The sequence below is a fragment of the Pelobates fuscus genome, chromosome 10, assembly GCF_036172605.1.
Source record: "Pelobates fuscus isolate aPelFus1 chromosome 10, aPelFus1.pri, whole genome shotgun sequence".
Taxonomy (NCBI): domain Eukaryota; kingdom Metazoa; phylum Chordata; class Amphibia; order Anura; family Pelobatidae; genus Pelobates; species Pelobates fuscus.
This window is the reverse complement of record NC_086326.1, coordinates 92921082-92938876: the sequence shown is the minus strand read 5'-3', so window position 1 is coordinate 92938876 and position 17795 is coordinate 92921082. Positions and strand designations below refer to the sequence as shown.

The 17795-nt window shown below is 42.1% G+C and overlaps 1 protein-coding gene across 2 annotated transcripts in view; it reads left to right on the top strand.

Moving 5' to 3' along the window:
- Window positions 1–204: 204 nt before the first annotated feature.
- CSGALNACT2 (chondroitin sulfate N-acetylgalactosaminyltransferase 2) overlaps window positions 205–17795 on the top strand; it is a 61536-nt gene continuing 43945 nt past the window's right edge. Inside the window, exons 1-2 of one of the 2 annotated variants that reach the window (XM_063434050.1) lie at window positions 205–310; window positions 11751–11815. The gene's annotated coding sequence lies outside the window, so the exon portion shown is untranslated. The remainder of the gene's footprint in view (window positions 311–11750; window positions 11816–17795) is intronic. The other variant, XM_063434049.1, reaches the window with a different exon arrangement.

The window sequence follows — 17795 nt, the reverse complement described above, 5'->3', positions numbered from 1 at the left end:
TTAATAACCTCTCTAGGACTGTGGTCCCAAGTCCCCATCTCCTGTAACTACAGCTGGGTTAGCCTTCTCTGTGTCTTCCCTCCGTAGCTAGATGAAGCTGCTAGGGGCAGTGTCTAATTCTGCCTGGATTGGTCTAGGGGCTGTCTCCAGCAGCTGTCTCCTCCTCCCCTCTGTCTCATCATTTCCTCACTCACAGGAAGTGTTGGATCTTCTGATTGAGCTCTCTCTATATACCGCTGTATATTTGTACTGCTCAGTATTCTGCTACATTGTTACAGTAATTCCTGACTCTCCCATCAAGCCCTCCCAGGTACCGGTTATGTGAAAACAAACTGCTATTAATTATGCTATTTGCGAACACTGAGATACTTTGTTCGCTGCCTCAGACACAATTTTGTGTATATGCATGCAGTGCCCTGTTCCAATTTTAGCACACAGTGTAATAACTGAGAACCCGGTTTACTGTATTCGGAACATGTATATTGATTTCTAGAGCGAGTGGAGCTGGAGTGTGTGTAGTGTGCTCCCAAAATGTACATTTTCTTTGTGGTCGCACTGTGTGAGATGCTTTTGTTTAACACCGTTCTCTCTAAATGCCATTGTGTGCCAGGCTCTTGGTGTACATGTAAGCTCATATTATCACACTGTCTGTTTAAATATGATAGGTGAGGTATTTGTATGGAACTTTGGGTTTTACAAAGTTGGGGTGTTTGTGTAGAATGCTGGACCTTTCCACTCGGTGTATTTTGGGTGCAAATTCGCGCTTTGCTGGGTAGGGGTATTTGTGTAGAATGTTTGGCATTGCCCGTTGGGGTGTTTGTGTAACATATTGGACTTTTCCAGGTAGGTGTGCTTATTGCATGTTGGTGTAGAATGTTGGATTTGACCAGGTAATGGATTTGTGGGGTAGAATGCTTGCTTTGCCAGCTAGGGGATATCTGAGTACAATGCTGGCTTTAACCAGGTAATGGATTTGTGGGTAGAATGCTTGCTTTGCCAGCTAGGGGATATCTGAGTACAATGCTGGCTTTAACCAGGTAATGGATTTGTGGGTAGAATGCTTGCTTTGCCAGCTAGGGGATATCTGAGTACAATGCTGGCTTTAACCAGGTAATGGATTTGTGTGGTATAATGCTTGCTTTGCCAGGTAGGGAATTAATTGGGTAGAATAATGGCTTTTACCAGGTATGGAATGTTTGGGTAGAATGCTGCATTTTGTCAGGTAGGGGATATCTGGGTAGAATGCTGGCTTTAACCAGGTAATGGAATTGTGAGGTAGACTGCTTGCTTTGCCAGGTAGGGGATTATTTGGGCAGAATGCTGGTCTTTTCCAGGAAGGTTGTTTTTACATAGAAAGCTGGCCTTAGCGACGGCTGGTAGATGTTTAGGTAGAATGCTGAATTTTGCCAGGTAGGTGATTTTTTTTTTTCTTGTAGAATACTGGGCTTTCCAGATAGGGAATCTGTAGGGTAGCATACTGTCCTTTGCAATATAGGGGATGTTTTTGAAGGATGCTTTGCCAGGTAGGGTTGGTTTACATTGATTGCTTGATTGAGCACCAGGCATTGAATGGTTTTTCAGTTCTCCTATATATTAAAAAATAATACATTGCATTTTTACTTACATTTTGTTTCATTTTTCTGTACGTGTATTTTTTATCAAGCTGTTACCATTTGAAAATATCCAATATGGAACAATCCTTGTGTGACGGAAGCTCCTGTGCCAAGGCCTTGGAGAGGCTTGAAGGTCAGCTTCCTACTATGGACATGGTTCCAAGAGACCCTAAAAAGGGGCTATTGTTACAGTGGGTAGGTGTATGTGGGCCATGGACACTTACTGTGCTTCCCAGTTGGACTTGTGGACCGCTGCGGATTGCCTGGACTCGTTTTACACTTTAAGTACATGACCGGGAGATAATCTTGAAGTTTTCCTCAGATTGGGACTGCCCTAAAGTCTAGTAATTTTTTAAGCAGTTATTGATCGGTCCACTGACCTCCAAATGGAGCACTATTTGGAGAAAAGGTCAGGGAGGTATTGGAGGATACCTGGCACTTAAGTGCGCTCCCTTTCACAGGGGCGCAGAAACCCCTTATGGGAAACCGGGACTAAGCCGTTGCATGTCTGGAACTTCTTGCCGTATCGGACAATAACCGTGATCCGGTAAAACTTTAACACGTTGTAAGTCGGGTGTGGATTTTCTGATCAGGGCACTGTTTAGACAAAGAATGCGCTCGATGACGCACTTTCCAGGGTTATATATATTGTGTGGGGCTATGGTCCAAGTAAAAAGAGTTCTTGAGGACATTTTGTTTGATGTGCTTTTGGACTGTGAGAGCACAGCCAGGAGCCTTGGAATAATGTAATTAAGTCTACAGACATAATGGTGCTGGGGAGGGACCTCAGAGTCCCCAGTCAAGCTTTAATGACTGGCGCTGAAGTGCTCCAGAGTTCCCTGGTAGTAGCAAGGAAGCTTACATGGCTGAGGTACTCAGCTGGAGTACAGGAGCTCCGTCACACCTTGTAAATATGCATTAACATGAAGATAAAAAAAAGTTCTCCATGTGTGCATATGAATATTGTTGAAGTTAAAAGTGTTACAAATAAAGTAGATTCAGCTCTCTTGTAATATTTTTGCAGTTTCCGCTGACCAATTATGTGATCTGTGTTTGGTTTCTCTCTGCTCTGATTTTATGCTTTTTTTTGCATTGCATTGCTAATTTGTTTTTCATTTGCAATCATTTGACTCTATTTTACAACCATACAGACAGAGCCAAGCCTGACACAGGTGTGATACAGCTGTCTAAACTAAAGCATCTTTGTTATTCATGAACTGCAAAATCATGTTTCTATGACATGCCTGGTCAGTCTCAGCCATGGTTTAGGTGTAAAATACAGACTCTTTTAGAGGATTCTATACAGAGACTTCCTTTCGCAGCATGGACCAACTCATCATAACAAAACATTCTAAAAATAAGACCGTTCTTTTATTGTTTATCAAAACATACCAATATGCTTTAAAGTACACAAGAGCTGGCTGCTGGTTAATACCAGACAATCACAGTTTATATAATGCTAAGCGGCAGGTGTGACCAATTTTGGCATTCCAGATTTGGGATTTAGGTTCTTCTAACTCACTGCCAGCTATTGGGCGAGGTCGGAAACCCTGGTGTAGTGATGCTTGCCCTGTAGGCCTGTCTTGCAATGATGTATGATTACTGTAACAGTAGCATTTTTCCTGGAGTGGTATGATGTAAAACCGCAAAGTGTTCTGTTTGAGACTCCTCACAATTTTTCTTTTTTTTTTTTAAACCGTTTGATTATTCTAGTGGGGGTGCATTAACCATCCTCCTGTGGCAGAAAGGGTTACTATTACAAAAGCAGATGGTGAATTGAGCTCCTTCTCACTGTGTATAATTATAAATGCATTTTACTGTTCTTCCTTCTGTGTAACTCTCTGGAGACCTGTGAAAGGCCGTGTGAACAGAGTATTAGAAGCATCAAGAGAACTTTAAATGTACCATACTGTAATCCACTTTGATTTAAAGAGAAGATGTTGTGGTCCAAAGCTGTGGTACTGCCTTACAGTCAGAGTGTTTTTTTTTTTTTGCAACGCTATAGCCTATTATGAAAAGTAAAGGTTTGTTTTGTGCAGTACTGTTACAAGCACACACTACTTGTCTTTTCCACATGCCTGTTAATGATATGACATATTTGTCTGTGGAAGTGGTGTGAATTAACATACCCAGACCACCTCTTTGCACTACCAGATGTCTCCTTGAAATAAGTGTCCCGTTAAAGGCTTAACTGTTGTTTTAGTGAAGCACTTGATTCTCTTTCTCGTATATAGCTCTTTTTTTTATGGATTTAATTTAATCCACATTCTGACATCACAACTGTCTTTTGACACGGTACAAGATTTTGACAGTGGGTGTTCTAACAATGGCTTTGTTAAAGGAGCACCCAATCTACCATAACCACTGCAGTGAAGTGTGGTGATAGTGCCAGCAGTGACCTGGTGCGCAACCCAGTTGTAAGTAGGCAGTTTGTGAACATTATGATTTCGTAACCTGGGTCCACTGAGCACCAGTCAGTTTTTGCACTGAGAGCTGGAAGCTCCTGCATTGAGCTTTTTTGTACTCTCTTGAGCTTAGCCTTGTTGGGAAGAGCAAGCTATGTGTCCTCTGATCATTCTCAGACAGTGACTTAAAGGAACGCTCCACTACCTAAATGGGCAACAGAATTAGAAACCACTGTTTGATACACTCTTACTGAATACATACATACATTCATTGGGAGTATGGCTTAAGAGCTTGCAAAAGGTGCATTTCTGAATCTGCCACTTCCATTAGCTCAGTTGTGACTCTGGACAGCCAGAGGGGTTTTCCATAACTGATTTTATAAAATGTATAAACTGTCATTATTATGGCATACTCCGCACCCATAAAAAAAAGCAAGCTAAAGTGCTTTATGGGTGTGGAGTGATCCTCTTAGCTCAGATCAATGCAAAGAGCTTCCGGCTGACAGAGTAGAAGAAGCTCCTAGCAAAGCCAGGTAAGTTGTCAAAATATTAGCAAACAGTTTGACTACTTGGATTGGGGACAGCACCAAGACACTTGTGTCCCTAACACCACTGCAGCGTTCCTTTAACTAGATGCTTAATTCAATTTTTCTTTGGGTTGAACTTGATCATGTCTCTTATATGTGCAAGATGACCTGCGAGATTAGTTAATATTGAAGTCAAAAGGGAAACTAATTTCGGCAGAGAACATGCTCCTGGTGTTGCACCAGGGCATCATGGGAAAAGGTTAACCAAAAAAAAAACCCGCCCTGTTAATTTTTACAAGAGAATTATGTCAAGGGTGACTGAAAGTACAAACTATTATCCTTTTTGTACTCTATGTTAAATAAACAAAAAACAAACTCTGCACATTCCAATATGCTATTTCATCTCTATATTTCTTACATAATATTACAGCTTAATGTATTTGTTCAAGTAGGATCTATAGCTCCCTGCAGGCAATCTAATGTAAACACTGTATTTTCAGAGAAAATACAGTGTTTACATTGATTGATAGGAATACCTCCAGTGGCCGTCACTCAGACGGCCACCAGAGGGACTTCCTATCATGCAGAGTCCTAAAAAGGCCCTGTACACGTGTGCAGGAGAGAGAAGGCACTGTGTGCGCGCCTTCTCTCTCCAGCCTGTCAGCAGAGTAGGGGGGCGGGCAAAGACCGCGAGCTGAGCCGTCAGTCAGCTCAGCTCGCGGCCGCGCACACCGCGCGCATGCGCGGTAGTGCGCTCAGGACTTCAGAGGGCGGCATGAATGCTGCCCTCTGAAGTATGTGCGCATGTGTGGCGAAGCCACGCATGCGCACAAGGGAGCAATGACGCTTCCAAATGGAAGCATCTGATTGCTCCCTGCTCGCGCCCGCCTATTTCATCATTTTGACGAAATAGGGGGCGCGGCTTCACGAGGCTCCCGGCGCTGGAACCAGGTGAGTAAAAACTGCTGCCTGGAGAGTCCCTTTAAGAATGGCTATTTCAGCAAAGTCTCTAGGATCCCTGGCTTTACTTATTTCGTGCTGACTGCTCTTAGTCATAGGCTCAGCCATTTAACCTAGGGGGAAAAAATATGTAGTATGCACTAATTTGAACACAGCTGTGCCCCTCCCCCCCCCCCCCCCTTGTTTAGCTTCTTTAGTAAGGGTCTATGTGGAATCTGGTAAATTTTCGTTGTCTAGACACTTAGTCACCTAGCCTGTTCCCCCCCCCCCTTTATCCCCTTAAGAACAAGATATATTCCGTCATGATTCCCTTTTATTCCAGAAGTTGTGTCCTTAAGGGGTTAAGCACAAGAAATTTTCTGTATTCTCACGTAGATGTAGGTATGTCAAAGATAGACTTGCTACGTGAAACAGGTGGATTGTCAAAGACAGACTTGCAGCTCAACTTTTATTAATGGCCAATTGACAATACCTCCATAGCCATGGTCCCCCCTCCCCTATTCTAACATACATGCTGCCTTAGCTCAATACATACCAGCTCAGATACTACAGCACTGGACCCTGAGCTACAGGGAGAAAAAAAACGAGTCTGAGTTACAAGAAGACGACAGACAGGTAGACGTAACTATATCTTAACATATCTGACAGTTTGTCCTCTCCCCATGTTTGTCATCCTACACATGTCTACTAAGTGTCACTTTGGTAGTCCAGTGTTGTATTGGTCAGGTTATGATAGCACAGTTTAGCATATGTGCAAGGTTTACAATTATAACTGGCATTCCACTTGCGATTGCAAACTGAAATAATAACTGACTATCGCCTGTCAGTTCAGAGTAAGACCGAAGGAAATTCTGAATGAGGAGAGTGTAGATTAGGCACACAGCCTGCCGAAGGTGGAAGGGGTGCAGTTTGTGACCCCTTCTTAGGATGTGCATGTGTGTCTTTGACCTTAAACCTTGTGTATGTATCACTGTCTGTCTGTGTTTGTTGGGGTGGGGTATGTGGCCTACTGTATGTGTCACTCGGACATATGGAGCTTCTAGGAAAGACCGAAAAGGACAAAGAGGGATTTAGGCCCAAAATGGGCACTGTCCCTCTTAGAAAGATGTGCATAACCGCAATAGATATGATAGCCTGAAAGTGGTCAGCTGAAACCCTCAGCCAATCACAGCTACAGATTGCTACTCCGGCTAATGCTTCTTCATTTGCTGAAGCGGCGCAGAGGGGATGGGTTGAGGAGGATTCTTGTTTAAGATTAAAACCGGTTTAGTATTGAATGGAAGGACGTTGCCAGGCAACTCTAGACACTTTTTAACCAATTCAGTGAGATGAAGTAGTTTCAATGCCTAGAGTATCTCTTTAAAGCCAGGATATTTATTTTAGAGTTTTGCTAATTCTTTTAAATGCACTCTTTTATTGTACAAAGATCATATGGTTTAAAGGAGAGTACTACATTTCAGCCTACTATGAATGCTTCTTCGCATCTTGCTGGCAGATATTTTTGTAACCATTTGCACAGCGGAGGTATATATAAATGTTCCCAATACAGTGAGTGTTGTATTATGACTGGAACTGTTGCTGTCCAGAATTGCTGCACGTAGCATTTTTTATTTATATTAAAGGGACACTATAGTCACTAGAACAACTAAAGCTTAATGTCGTTCTGGTTAGTATAATCATTGCCTTCGGGCATTTTCATGCAAACACTGCCTTTCCTGAGAAAAGGAAGTGTTTACATTGCCCCTATGGGCACCTTCAAGTGACCACTCCTCTGATGGCCACTGGAGGTGCTTTCTGGCTCAGTGCTGCACAGTAGGCAGCACTACCGTTCAGCGTCTCCCATGCTCTGCATGGGGACGCTAAATTTTCCTCATAGAGATGCATTGATTCATTAAGGAGGTGCATTGGGGCGGGGCCAGCTCCAGCGAACCTGCACGGCAATGGAAATAAGGTGAGTGTTCACCATTTCTAAGGGGTCTGAGAGGGGCAGAGGGGAAGGAGTCATGATCTGACTCTGAGGAGTAGTTATTCTAATATATATTTTTTTAATACAATCAGCAATTATTTAATAGAGGGTTTTAATATGTTCTAAATGTTATTGGATTGGAATGCACAGAGGCAGCAGTTCAGTTCTATCCTACCCGCCAGCACCTGAGATACACCAGAGAGTTATAGACTTTGAAGTGTTCATCATTCCAGACAACTTAATTTTTTTTGTCTTGAGTCTGGTACCAAGTGTACACAACACCCTCACTTACTTTGGCGGTCACGGCTTGTAGGTTAGGATAAAACCATTTCAGCTCAATTGGTGTGTCAATGTTCAGGTTTGGCAGATTGAATTTCAGGAAGACCATTTGATCATTTAATTGTAGTTTGGAAATGGCCACAAACTCCTTCTCACTCTAGTAGCTCAGAGGGTCTGCAGTTGGGGGTGGGGGAGGGAAGGAGGTTTGCAAGGAACACAGCTAAGACTACAGGGATATGTGCTATACACACCTGAACCAGTACATGAACGTTTAGTGGTTCTGGTGACTATATTGTCATTTAAAGAAGCAGTTTACGTGTATAGATCATGACCCTGCAATCTTCCTGCTCAATTATCTGACATTTAGGAGTTAAAAGAACACTATAGTCACCTAAATTACTTTAGCTAAATAAAGCAGGTTTAGTGTATATATCTGTAACGAAAATATACCCCAACACGCAGGATTCAGCTAAACAGAAGACAACACAGAGGGGAGATACGTCTACCGGACCTTAGAGTGGCCGGACTCGACGTATATAGGAAAAGTACAAAGTCAGGAACGATCCGAGGTCAAAGGCACAAAGAGACATCGTAAACTAGGACTAGCCGGGGTCTGGTAAACAGCAAGCCGGCAAACAGAACAGATAAGGATAAAGAAATAACGTAGTCAGAAAACAAAGCCAAGGTCAAGTACGAAGGAACACAACAGAATACAACAAGCGCTAAAGGGAACTGAAACAGAAACCACGATAGGGCAAGGAACCAAGGGAAAAAGGTGAGTATAAATAACTAAACATCTATTTTGATTGGTCCCTGTCATCTCCACGCCCCCAAAAGGTAAGTGTATGGGGAGTGTGGCATGACAGGGACCAATGGGAGGCCTTTTCCAATTTAGGCTCCCACTGTCCCTTTAAGAGCACACCCGAGACCCGCGGCGTGCTCTTAGAGTCAGGCGGGACACGTGATCGCTTCTCGCGGTCACTGCCCGCCTTCCTGTTCCTGCCTTCGGATGAGCCGCGCGCGGCTCGTGCAGCAGCAGGACCGCGCGCGGCTCGAACAGAGGACCCCGGCCGGCCCCTGGAAAAGGGTAAGTACCGCTACAATATAATTCCCCTGCAATTTCACTGCTCAATTCACTGTCATTTAGGAGTTAAATCACTTTGTTTCTGTTTATGCAGCTCTAGCCACACCTCCCCTGGCTATGATTGACACAGATTGCATGAAAAAAAAAAATGTTTTCACTTTCAAACAGATGTAATTTACCTTAAATAATTGTATCTCAATCTCTAAATTGAACTTTAATCACATACAGGAGGCTCTTGCAGGGTCTAGTAAGCTAGTAACATAGCAGGGGATAAGAAAATCTTAATTAAACAGAACTTGCAATAAAGAAAGCCTAAATAGGGCTCTCTTTACAGGAAGTGTTTATGGAAGGCTGTGCAAGTCAAATGCAGGGATATGTGACTAGGGTTCATAAACAAAGGGATTTAACTCCTAAATGGCAGAGGATTGAGCAGTGAGGCTGAAGGGGCATGTTCTATACACCAAAACTGCTTCATTAAGCTAAAGTTGTTCAGGTGACTATAGTGTCCCTTTAAATTACTTTTGTTTCTGTTTATGCTGCCCTAGTCACACTTCCACTGGCAGTGACTGACACAGCCTACACGGGGAAAAAATTGTTTAATTGCAACACTGACCAACACTCTCAGAGACACACACACACACACACACACACACACACTCTCTCTCTCTCTCTCTCTCTCTCTCTCTCTCTCTCTCTCTCTCTCTCTCTCTCTCTCTCTCTCTCTCTCTCTCTCTCTCTCTCTCTCTCTCTCTCTCTCTCTCTCTCTCTCTCTCTCTCTCTCTCTCTCTCTCTCTCTCTCTCTCACTAAGACACACACACACACTCTCTCTCTCTGACATACTCAGACACACACACACTTCAACATTTTTGCCCACACTCACATAATTTTATTCATTGCTCCCTACCTTTGGGAGCTGGTGTGGAACCTCTCCCTGATCTTCTCTTGGGAGCTCAGTCTTCTTGCTCCTCACTGCTCCCACGCGCGCAGTTTAGTGATGCTGGGTGCCGGAATATGACGTCATATTCCAGCGCCCGGCTTCACTTCAGACTGCTGCCGCCAGAGACCTCTCCCCCGGACGGATAAATTAGCAGAGTAGGAACCTGCAATGTTGGGATAGCAGGTGCCTACCCTGCTTTAGTAAGCATGTGAAGCTCGTAGGCCGCAAAGATATTCATTGTGGGCCAAATGCTGCCCATGGGCCGTGAGTTTGACATGCTTGCTCTAGTAGATCAGTAACAGAGCAGGGTATAAGAAATTCTAAATTAAACAGTGCAATAAAGGAAGTTTAAACATTAGATCTCCCTTTTACAGGAAGTGTTTAGAGAGGATGTGCAAGTCAAATGCAAGGAGATGTGACTAGGGTTGCATAAACAAAGTGGTTTAACTCGTAAATGCCAGAGAATTGAGTAGAGAAATTGCAGGGGTATGATCTATACATAAAAACTGCTTCATTAAGCCAAAGTTGTTTTGTTGACTATAGGGTCCCTTTAAGACAAAACTTTACAGCCAGTGAGTAATTTTAAAATTCCATGCTTTAAATACAGTTCCTTGCCTATCATTGTGGCTAGGAAAAATGTGTTCACTTTCAACCAATATAAAAGGCAGCTCTTATTCCTGTTGGTTAAATATGCCATTTTGCATTGCTATATTCTGGGACAAATGCCAAGGTAAATAAAGGTTTGTAAAATAATTTGTCCTTAATTCTTTGATATGATAACATAGCTTCTCTAAGCAAATAAATGTAACTTTGCCATTTTAAATTGAAATTTATGAGTCAGTGAGAGACACAAGGCGTCTGTGTTAATTTTATTTTCACTATAAGAAACTGAATAAACTTGTGGAAACCACAATATGCCAATAGGCCACTTTTCTGAATGTAAAGTAGAAAAAAATATATTCATGTTGCAACATAGGGTTAAGAGAGAGTTTGAATGAAGCGATACTGTATTCAGATAAATACACTGTTCACTTTTGGTCCAGTGCCAAAATGGCTGCAGCTTTGTGGCTGTTGCACCCTCCTCCAGTCCCCGCTCCTCCCTTGCCTCGAACCACACACAAATAGATGTGGCGCTGCTCAAGGACACATTCTAACAGGGCAATCCTCCCTCATAATGCCGACATGCTAGCTTCATTGTCAGTGCATTAGCTCTGTCTGTATCCTGCTTCAATATAAAGTTAAAACCCCTTCAGCCACTTACCTTTATCCAGCGCCGGGCTCCCTCTGCGCTGTTGACCTCTCCCCCCCGCCAACGTAGGCTTCCGGATGGAGCGGAATGCGCATGCGCGGGAAGAGCCTCGCACGCATTCAAACAGTCCACAGGAAAGCATTTCTCAATGCTTTCCTATGGACGTTCTGCACGCTGGATGCGAATTTCGCATCCAGCGTCGTAGAAGCGCCTCTAGCGGTTGTCAGGAAGACAACTACTAGAGGCTGGATTAACCCTGCAATGTAAACATAGCAGCTTATCTGAAACTGCTATGTTTACATCTGAAGGGTTAAAACCTGGGGGACCTGGCACCCAGACAACTTCAATGAGCTGAAGTGGTCTGGGTGCCTATAGTGGTCCTTTAAGGACATGTAGATGGGGACTCCATGACAGTCACTCTGGCTTCTGTACTCTCTGTTCCTGTGCTCTCTTGCCAGGACTAGAAGTGATGGCAAGTTAAGTACTGTGCACTGTGGCTATGTTGGTGAGCAGTAGGAATGCTGTAGAAATGTTCTCCTGCTCTACCTGTCAGTTTTTTTGGTTTTTTTTTTGTGTGTGTGTAATAAAGCTCTGTTATGAAACTTTAAGTGGGAGGATGGACCTATTTTTAAAGTTTTTTTTTTTTGTTTTTTTTTATCCCAGTCTTAAAATTTACCAGCGATCTGATATACTTGTGTGTACTAAGGTAATTTTGTTTCTGGTTTCAAGGTATCCTATAGAAGAGCAGCAGAGCAGTCTGTTAAATTCCTGAAACTATAGATTCACAAGAACAGGTAAGGAAAAGAGCAAGAGTTTGAGTCAGATGGAATTTGATTCAGAGAAACTGTGTTTGTCTGGTTGGGACCCTCAGAATTCTACTCTGTAATTGAAGAAATCATACCAGATTTGGTAACTGTTGCAGAGAAAGTATCGTACACACTACCGAATCAGTCTTTTTTTCTACAAAATTCCAAAAGTTGTTTAAAAATGGAATGTGTTCATTCAGAGTGTTCTAAGACGTTAGTTGCCTAAAATAAGTAGATTGTGATAGTTGTGTATATGTGCCTATAACACCACTCAGACACAAGATCACCTGATCATTGGGATTTTTGGCTAGGCTTTAGAAATCCATTATTTTGTTTTTTTTAATTTGTTTTTGTAGCACATTACATAGCTTTGATTACTGAAGTTTACATTACGCAAGCTCAGAAATTTTGGCTTAGAACTTGGTAGCTGTAGGATTTCCCAATCGAACTCAGGACTGCTAAACAGACAAAATGTTTTCGTTGAGATGCTTGCATGGAATAATCAAGCTAATTTTAGAGGTATCTGACGTTCAACTGTGGCAGGTAGGGCTGTAAGATCCTGGACGTCAGATGTATCCTTGAAAATGTGGTGATTTACCTTTCCGACAGAACAGCTTGTTTAGCAGCCTATAGAAAAATTAGTTAAACAGATGGCTACGAAGGGATACAAAGCTCTTCTGTAAGACAGGAATGAACAGATAATGGCACATAAGACTTTCCAGCAATAGAAAACCTAGTCCTGTCACAAGTCCAGTAGATATTTTTAGAGTAGTTTGCAAGGCAAGCATTTTCTCATGCCAAGTGCCCAATAGGGAGGGGAACTGAATCTTGTCTCCTTCAGAACCTGTAAAAATACACATAACTGTGTCTTCAATCAGCAATGCAGTGTCCCTGTCCCCTTAACCCTGCAATGTAAAACATTGCAGATTTTGAGAAAGTGTAATATTTACATGGCAGAGTTAACTCCTCTAGTTGTAGTCATACTGACAGCCACTAGAGGCACTTCTAAAGCAAAGACAGAATAAAACTTGGACATGTGACATGGGAGCCCATTAGCAAAGCATTGATTAAAGGGACACTATAGTCACCAGAACAACTACAGCTTACTGAGTAGAATCATTTCCTTCAGGCTTTTTGCAGTAAACACTGTCTTTTCAGAGAAAATGTAGTGTTTACATTACAGACTAGTGATAACTCCACTGATCACTCCTCATATGGCTGCTAGAGATGCTTCCTGGGGCAGTGCTACACAGTAAGCAGCACCGCCATTCAGTAAATCCACCCTCTGTATGCAGATACTGTAATTTCCTCATAGAGATGGATGGATTATTTAATCTCTATAAGGAGATGCTGATTGGCCTGGGCTGTGTTTGACTTGTGCTGTCTCTACCCCGATCTGCCTCCTTTACAGTCTCTGCCAATCCTACAGTGAAGCATTGTTATTGGCTCAGACCACCACTACTGATGTCGGCAGACAGGTCAGAGGAAGACAGGGGCCAAGCCAGCTGCCGACTTGAATACAAGTAAGATTTTCCTATGTTTAGGGAGGAAAGAGGTGGCAAGGGGGGCAAGATGGTGGTTTTAACACTATAAGGTCAGGAATACATGTTTCTGTTCCTGACCCTATAGTGTTCCTTTAGATTCTTTACTATGGTAAAGTTTGAATGCGTGTTAGGTTCCCAGTGTGGATTGGACAATCCTGAAGAAGTCCCTTCCTCTTCCGTAACGGCGCCTCGAAACGGTGATGTGAACAGCGCTCCGTGTCCAACGAGGTGGGGGGTGGATTATAATACTACTAGGGACAGGAACACTATAACATTAGGAATACAGATTTGTATTCTTAATGTTGTAGTGTTTTTAACAATACAATTCAGGTCTCTCCCTCCTGCTTGTACTGAACCGTAACATCTCTTTGTTCAGCAAGAACAAGTGCTAAACTGCCAAGCAAAAGTAGTCAAATTCTGTTGAACAAAAATGACTAAATCTCATATTCCACATGTGTGTGTTTTATTTTTATTTTTTTTCTGTACAAAACTATTCCAGACTTAGAGGTCTGGACTTTGGTGGGCTGGTAGGGGGACCATCACAGCCTGCCCATTAGCATTATAGCATATAAGGGTTTGAGTCTGCAGCTTTACACCATTCTTCTACTGATTTAAAAGAGTGGGAGTTATGTTGAGATAGCTATTGGCAGAGTACTGCTGGAGTGAAGCAGCAGGCAGGATTCTTGTGGGGTCCTTGTCGACCAGGTTACCAGACTATGCTGACAATGTATGGCGTCCCTGGATGTTTTTGTAAGGTATGTCAGGTTGAGATCAGATCATGCTCATAACATTTATAACACAGTTGTCGTTGGTATTTAATTCACGTGAAGCAGTCTGCATCTACAGATTTCTGCATACTAATCATCATACTATCAGAAGTTGTATATTTGATGTCACACCTTGCAATTCCTGCTCCTTTCATCAGCAAAATCTGTATAGTATGATCTACATGAGTATTATCATCCACTCTGAGATCTGTGACTCTTGTCAAAAATATGTTTGGATTTGCCCTCCAGGCCTAAAGTTGCAGTTGTCACCTGTCTACACGTCTGTGTTGTTGTTTTTTTGTTGTTTTTTTGTTTACCCTGTTTTAAACTAATTTTTAGAGAATCAGAAGAACATATAACAATTCACATCAAAATCCCATTTGATTTAATTGTTAAAAGTAATAAAAGAGAAGAACAAAATAACTGCATTGAAACTGAATTCCATTCCAGTCTGTTTTCTAAGGAAGGTCATGGATATTTTAGGCCTCATACGCAAAAGCTCATATGAATCCTTTGGAGGCAATAATCCTGCTAAGCTGGGAACATTCTCTCAAAAGTCTAGATTTGACTTTCACAATTTAATTACAACAAGGAGACCTTTGATGTGATAGGAAACACTATTCATGTACTCATGAGTTTTGTTTGTAACACAGAAGCGGAATACTCACCATGGTCGTGTCCAAAGACGAGTTGAGATCCATAACTAAAATGTAGGGTGCCCATGTGTCACGGATCACCCGGGACAGTCCTGCATTTTGAGAGTCTGTCTCGGGTCCCGGGCACCCTCATTCCGGGACAATGCAGTGTCCCGGAATGTGCTGAGCTGCGCCGCCGCTGTCCGACTGGACTGCCCATCGATTTACATGGCAAGCTCTCAGAAACGCCGCAGCTCCTAGGAGGAAGCAGCCAGAGAGGGCACTTGGCCCACTACACAACCAGGATACCCTCCTCCCTTGGCAAAGGGTAACAGAAGGGAGGTAGGGAATAAATGTACTGTTTTTTTTTCATTATTATTTTTTCATTATGCCAATATAATATATGCATATTTATATTACATATTTAATATCCCCCCCAGCACCCTGAAACCCCAATCTCCTCAAACAATACATCAACCTCATAGACACTTAAGCCCCCTATGCACACCAGCACCTCCCCCCAAAACAGCCCTCTATACACACACACACACACACAAAACAGCCCAAGTATATGCACACTAAAGCTCCCTACACACACACACACACAAACACACCAATCAGGGGGGTGTAGAGTTCCAAATATGAGTTGTTTTGTTTAAAAAAAAAAAAAAAAAAAAAAAAAATTCCCCTGAATACTACTCTCCCTTGCAGTCTCTATCCTGAATCTGGTAAGGGAGTGGAATTCAGATAGACGTGGGGAATATGACTCTCTAACCATGTTCTCATCTCTATCACTGTACTTCTTCCGCTCCCAGGTTGGGCTTTGTGGAAGGTGCACCATTTTGCTTTGGGCTCAAGCCTTGGGTATTATTAGGTATGGTCCTAGCAAAGCCCCTGAATGGGATCACAGACGCTGTCTGTTCTGTATAAGATGTGATTTTGGCGCACAGAACTACATCTGTGATAAATTTTTGCAATAGTTTCAGGAAACTGTTTTGTCAGTGATCGTGATTTAGTTGAAGTTTGCAATGACCCTGTTTCAACAGAGTCACTGTTTTATCTGCTAAGCCACTGTTGAAATTATATTGTAATTGAATATGCCAAAATGACTGAATACTAAAATTTGGCATGTCACCTTCCAGATCTTACTATTTCCTTATTTAGTATAGAAAACTTTCTATCACTGCTTTTTTTTTCTTTTTGCAGCTGGTTTTGTAATTACATCAGCTATTAGCAATGGCAGTCAAAGTCTATGCATATATTGGTGACTCATTTTTGAATAGCTGAAACATGTACTTATACATATAATTTTTTTTGGAGAACACCGCAATTTAAAAAGCTAATCTTGAATAGTACCCTGGCCAACGAAGAACAGGACAGAACTTTGGGAATAGGTTGATGGTCGTTGTTTGATACTCGTTGTAAAATTATCCCTTCTGAAAAAGAACAAGAGAAGAGGGCTATAAAAACATATATGCATATTACATTTATTAGTGTCTTAAATAAACAGTACTATTGTTAAATGCAGTGGTTCCCAAACCAGTCCTAAAGGTACCCTTACCAGTCCAGGATTTAGGGATTACTTAGTTGTGGCTAAAATGTTTTTTTTTTTTTCTTTTTCTAAAAACACCTTTGACACAACTGTGTAATCCCTGAATCCAGAACTGGTGAGGGTGCCTTGAGGCCAAGGTTTGGGAACCACTGGTTAAATGTAGGCTCCTGTAGCTGATTTGTTGTTGTGAATCTGCTAAAAGAGAAAAAGGATATGAAGTTATATTTATTTATCATGTTTGAATTTTTTTATTTTTTTTCCATACATTTCCAAAATCTCACAAAGTTCACATTAATGGAATGGCAGAATGAATATTTTCAGTATCTTATAAGATGGAAGTAGTTTATCCAGAGAAGAGGTTCCACTCATTACATAGAGGAACAGCTCGGTATGCTGATAGAAGGTTGGGCTACTATTCGATTACACAAAACCTGCCTGGTGAACTGGGCTATATGCACTGATCAGCATAAGTTCAGCGTACAAATGCAACACACAATATATGGGACAAAAAAATGTAATCAATTAACAGATATTGACCACTCAATGTGCTGTACGCACTACCAACTTTACAGTCGTGCTTAGAGTGTTTTTTTTTTTTTTTAATTCTTTATTTTTATTGTGCATAGGAGATAACAACATTGCTTGTATAGCCACAACAGCCCTTACAAGCGCGATATTCATAAAGTGATATACATATGTGGCATAACTAGAACTTGCACATTTTTAGTAATTAGATGTTTCATGCAATTGCGAACGCGTGTAGCGTGAGAATAGTGTAGGTAGTTGAACATAAGCGTAACATCGAATAGGATTTTATCAATCGTGTGTCATGAGGGTCAGTGCACTTTACCTGCTAGTGTGATAGAGTAGTATCTTGCCGGCACATTTTTAATAAGGACTGGTGTCCCTGACATGGTTAGACTATAGTAGTGGTTTAGGCTGTGCAGGAGCATACGGTGGGTGCCCTAGTATTAACGCTTAACATATCACGTCATGGTGAGGTAACCAGGTTTTAAACACTTCGTCCGCAAATAATAAACCTTAAACTGATAGCGTAAGTGTGTATAGAGCCTAACATACAGTGCTGTAAATTATGGTAAGTACAGTGTTAAAACAATAACGAGCCGTTAACAGCCGTGAATGACCTGCTGAGATTCTTATATGAGCCGCTGGGTAAGGAGGCAGGGAAGTTGCGGCAAGCGAAATGTTGACCTAACTTAGGCGGCCACAGGTCGTATGCTATGTGACAAGGTCTCACAGGGTCTGGTAGGACAGGTGGTAAAGGTTATAACATGCTAGGCGTCCTATTGAGCTTATTAAGTGTTGTGCCACAGTGGAATGCTAAATGTTAGGTATATCTAGGCTCTAATCTGCACCCTTTACTGAGTTAGGCACTATAAGCATCCAACATCAGTATGCAAAATCAACAGTGTGAAGGTTGGCGCTTAGAGTCTTATATACAGTCACAAC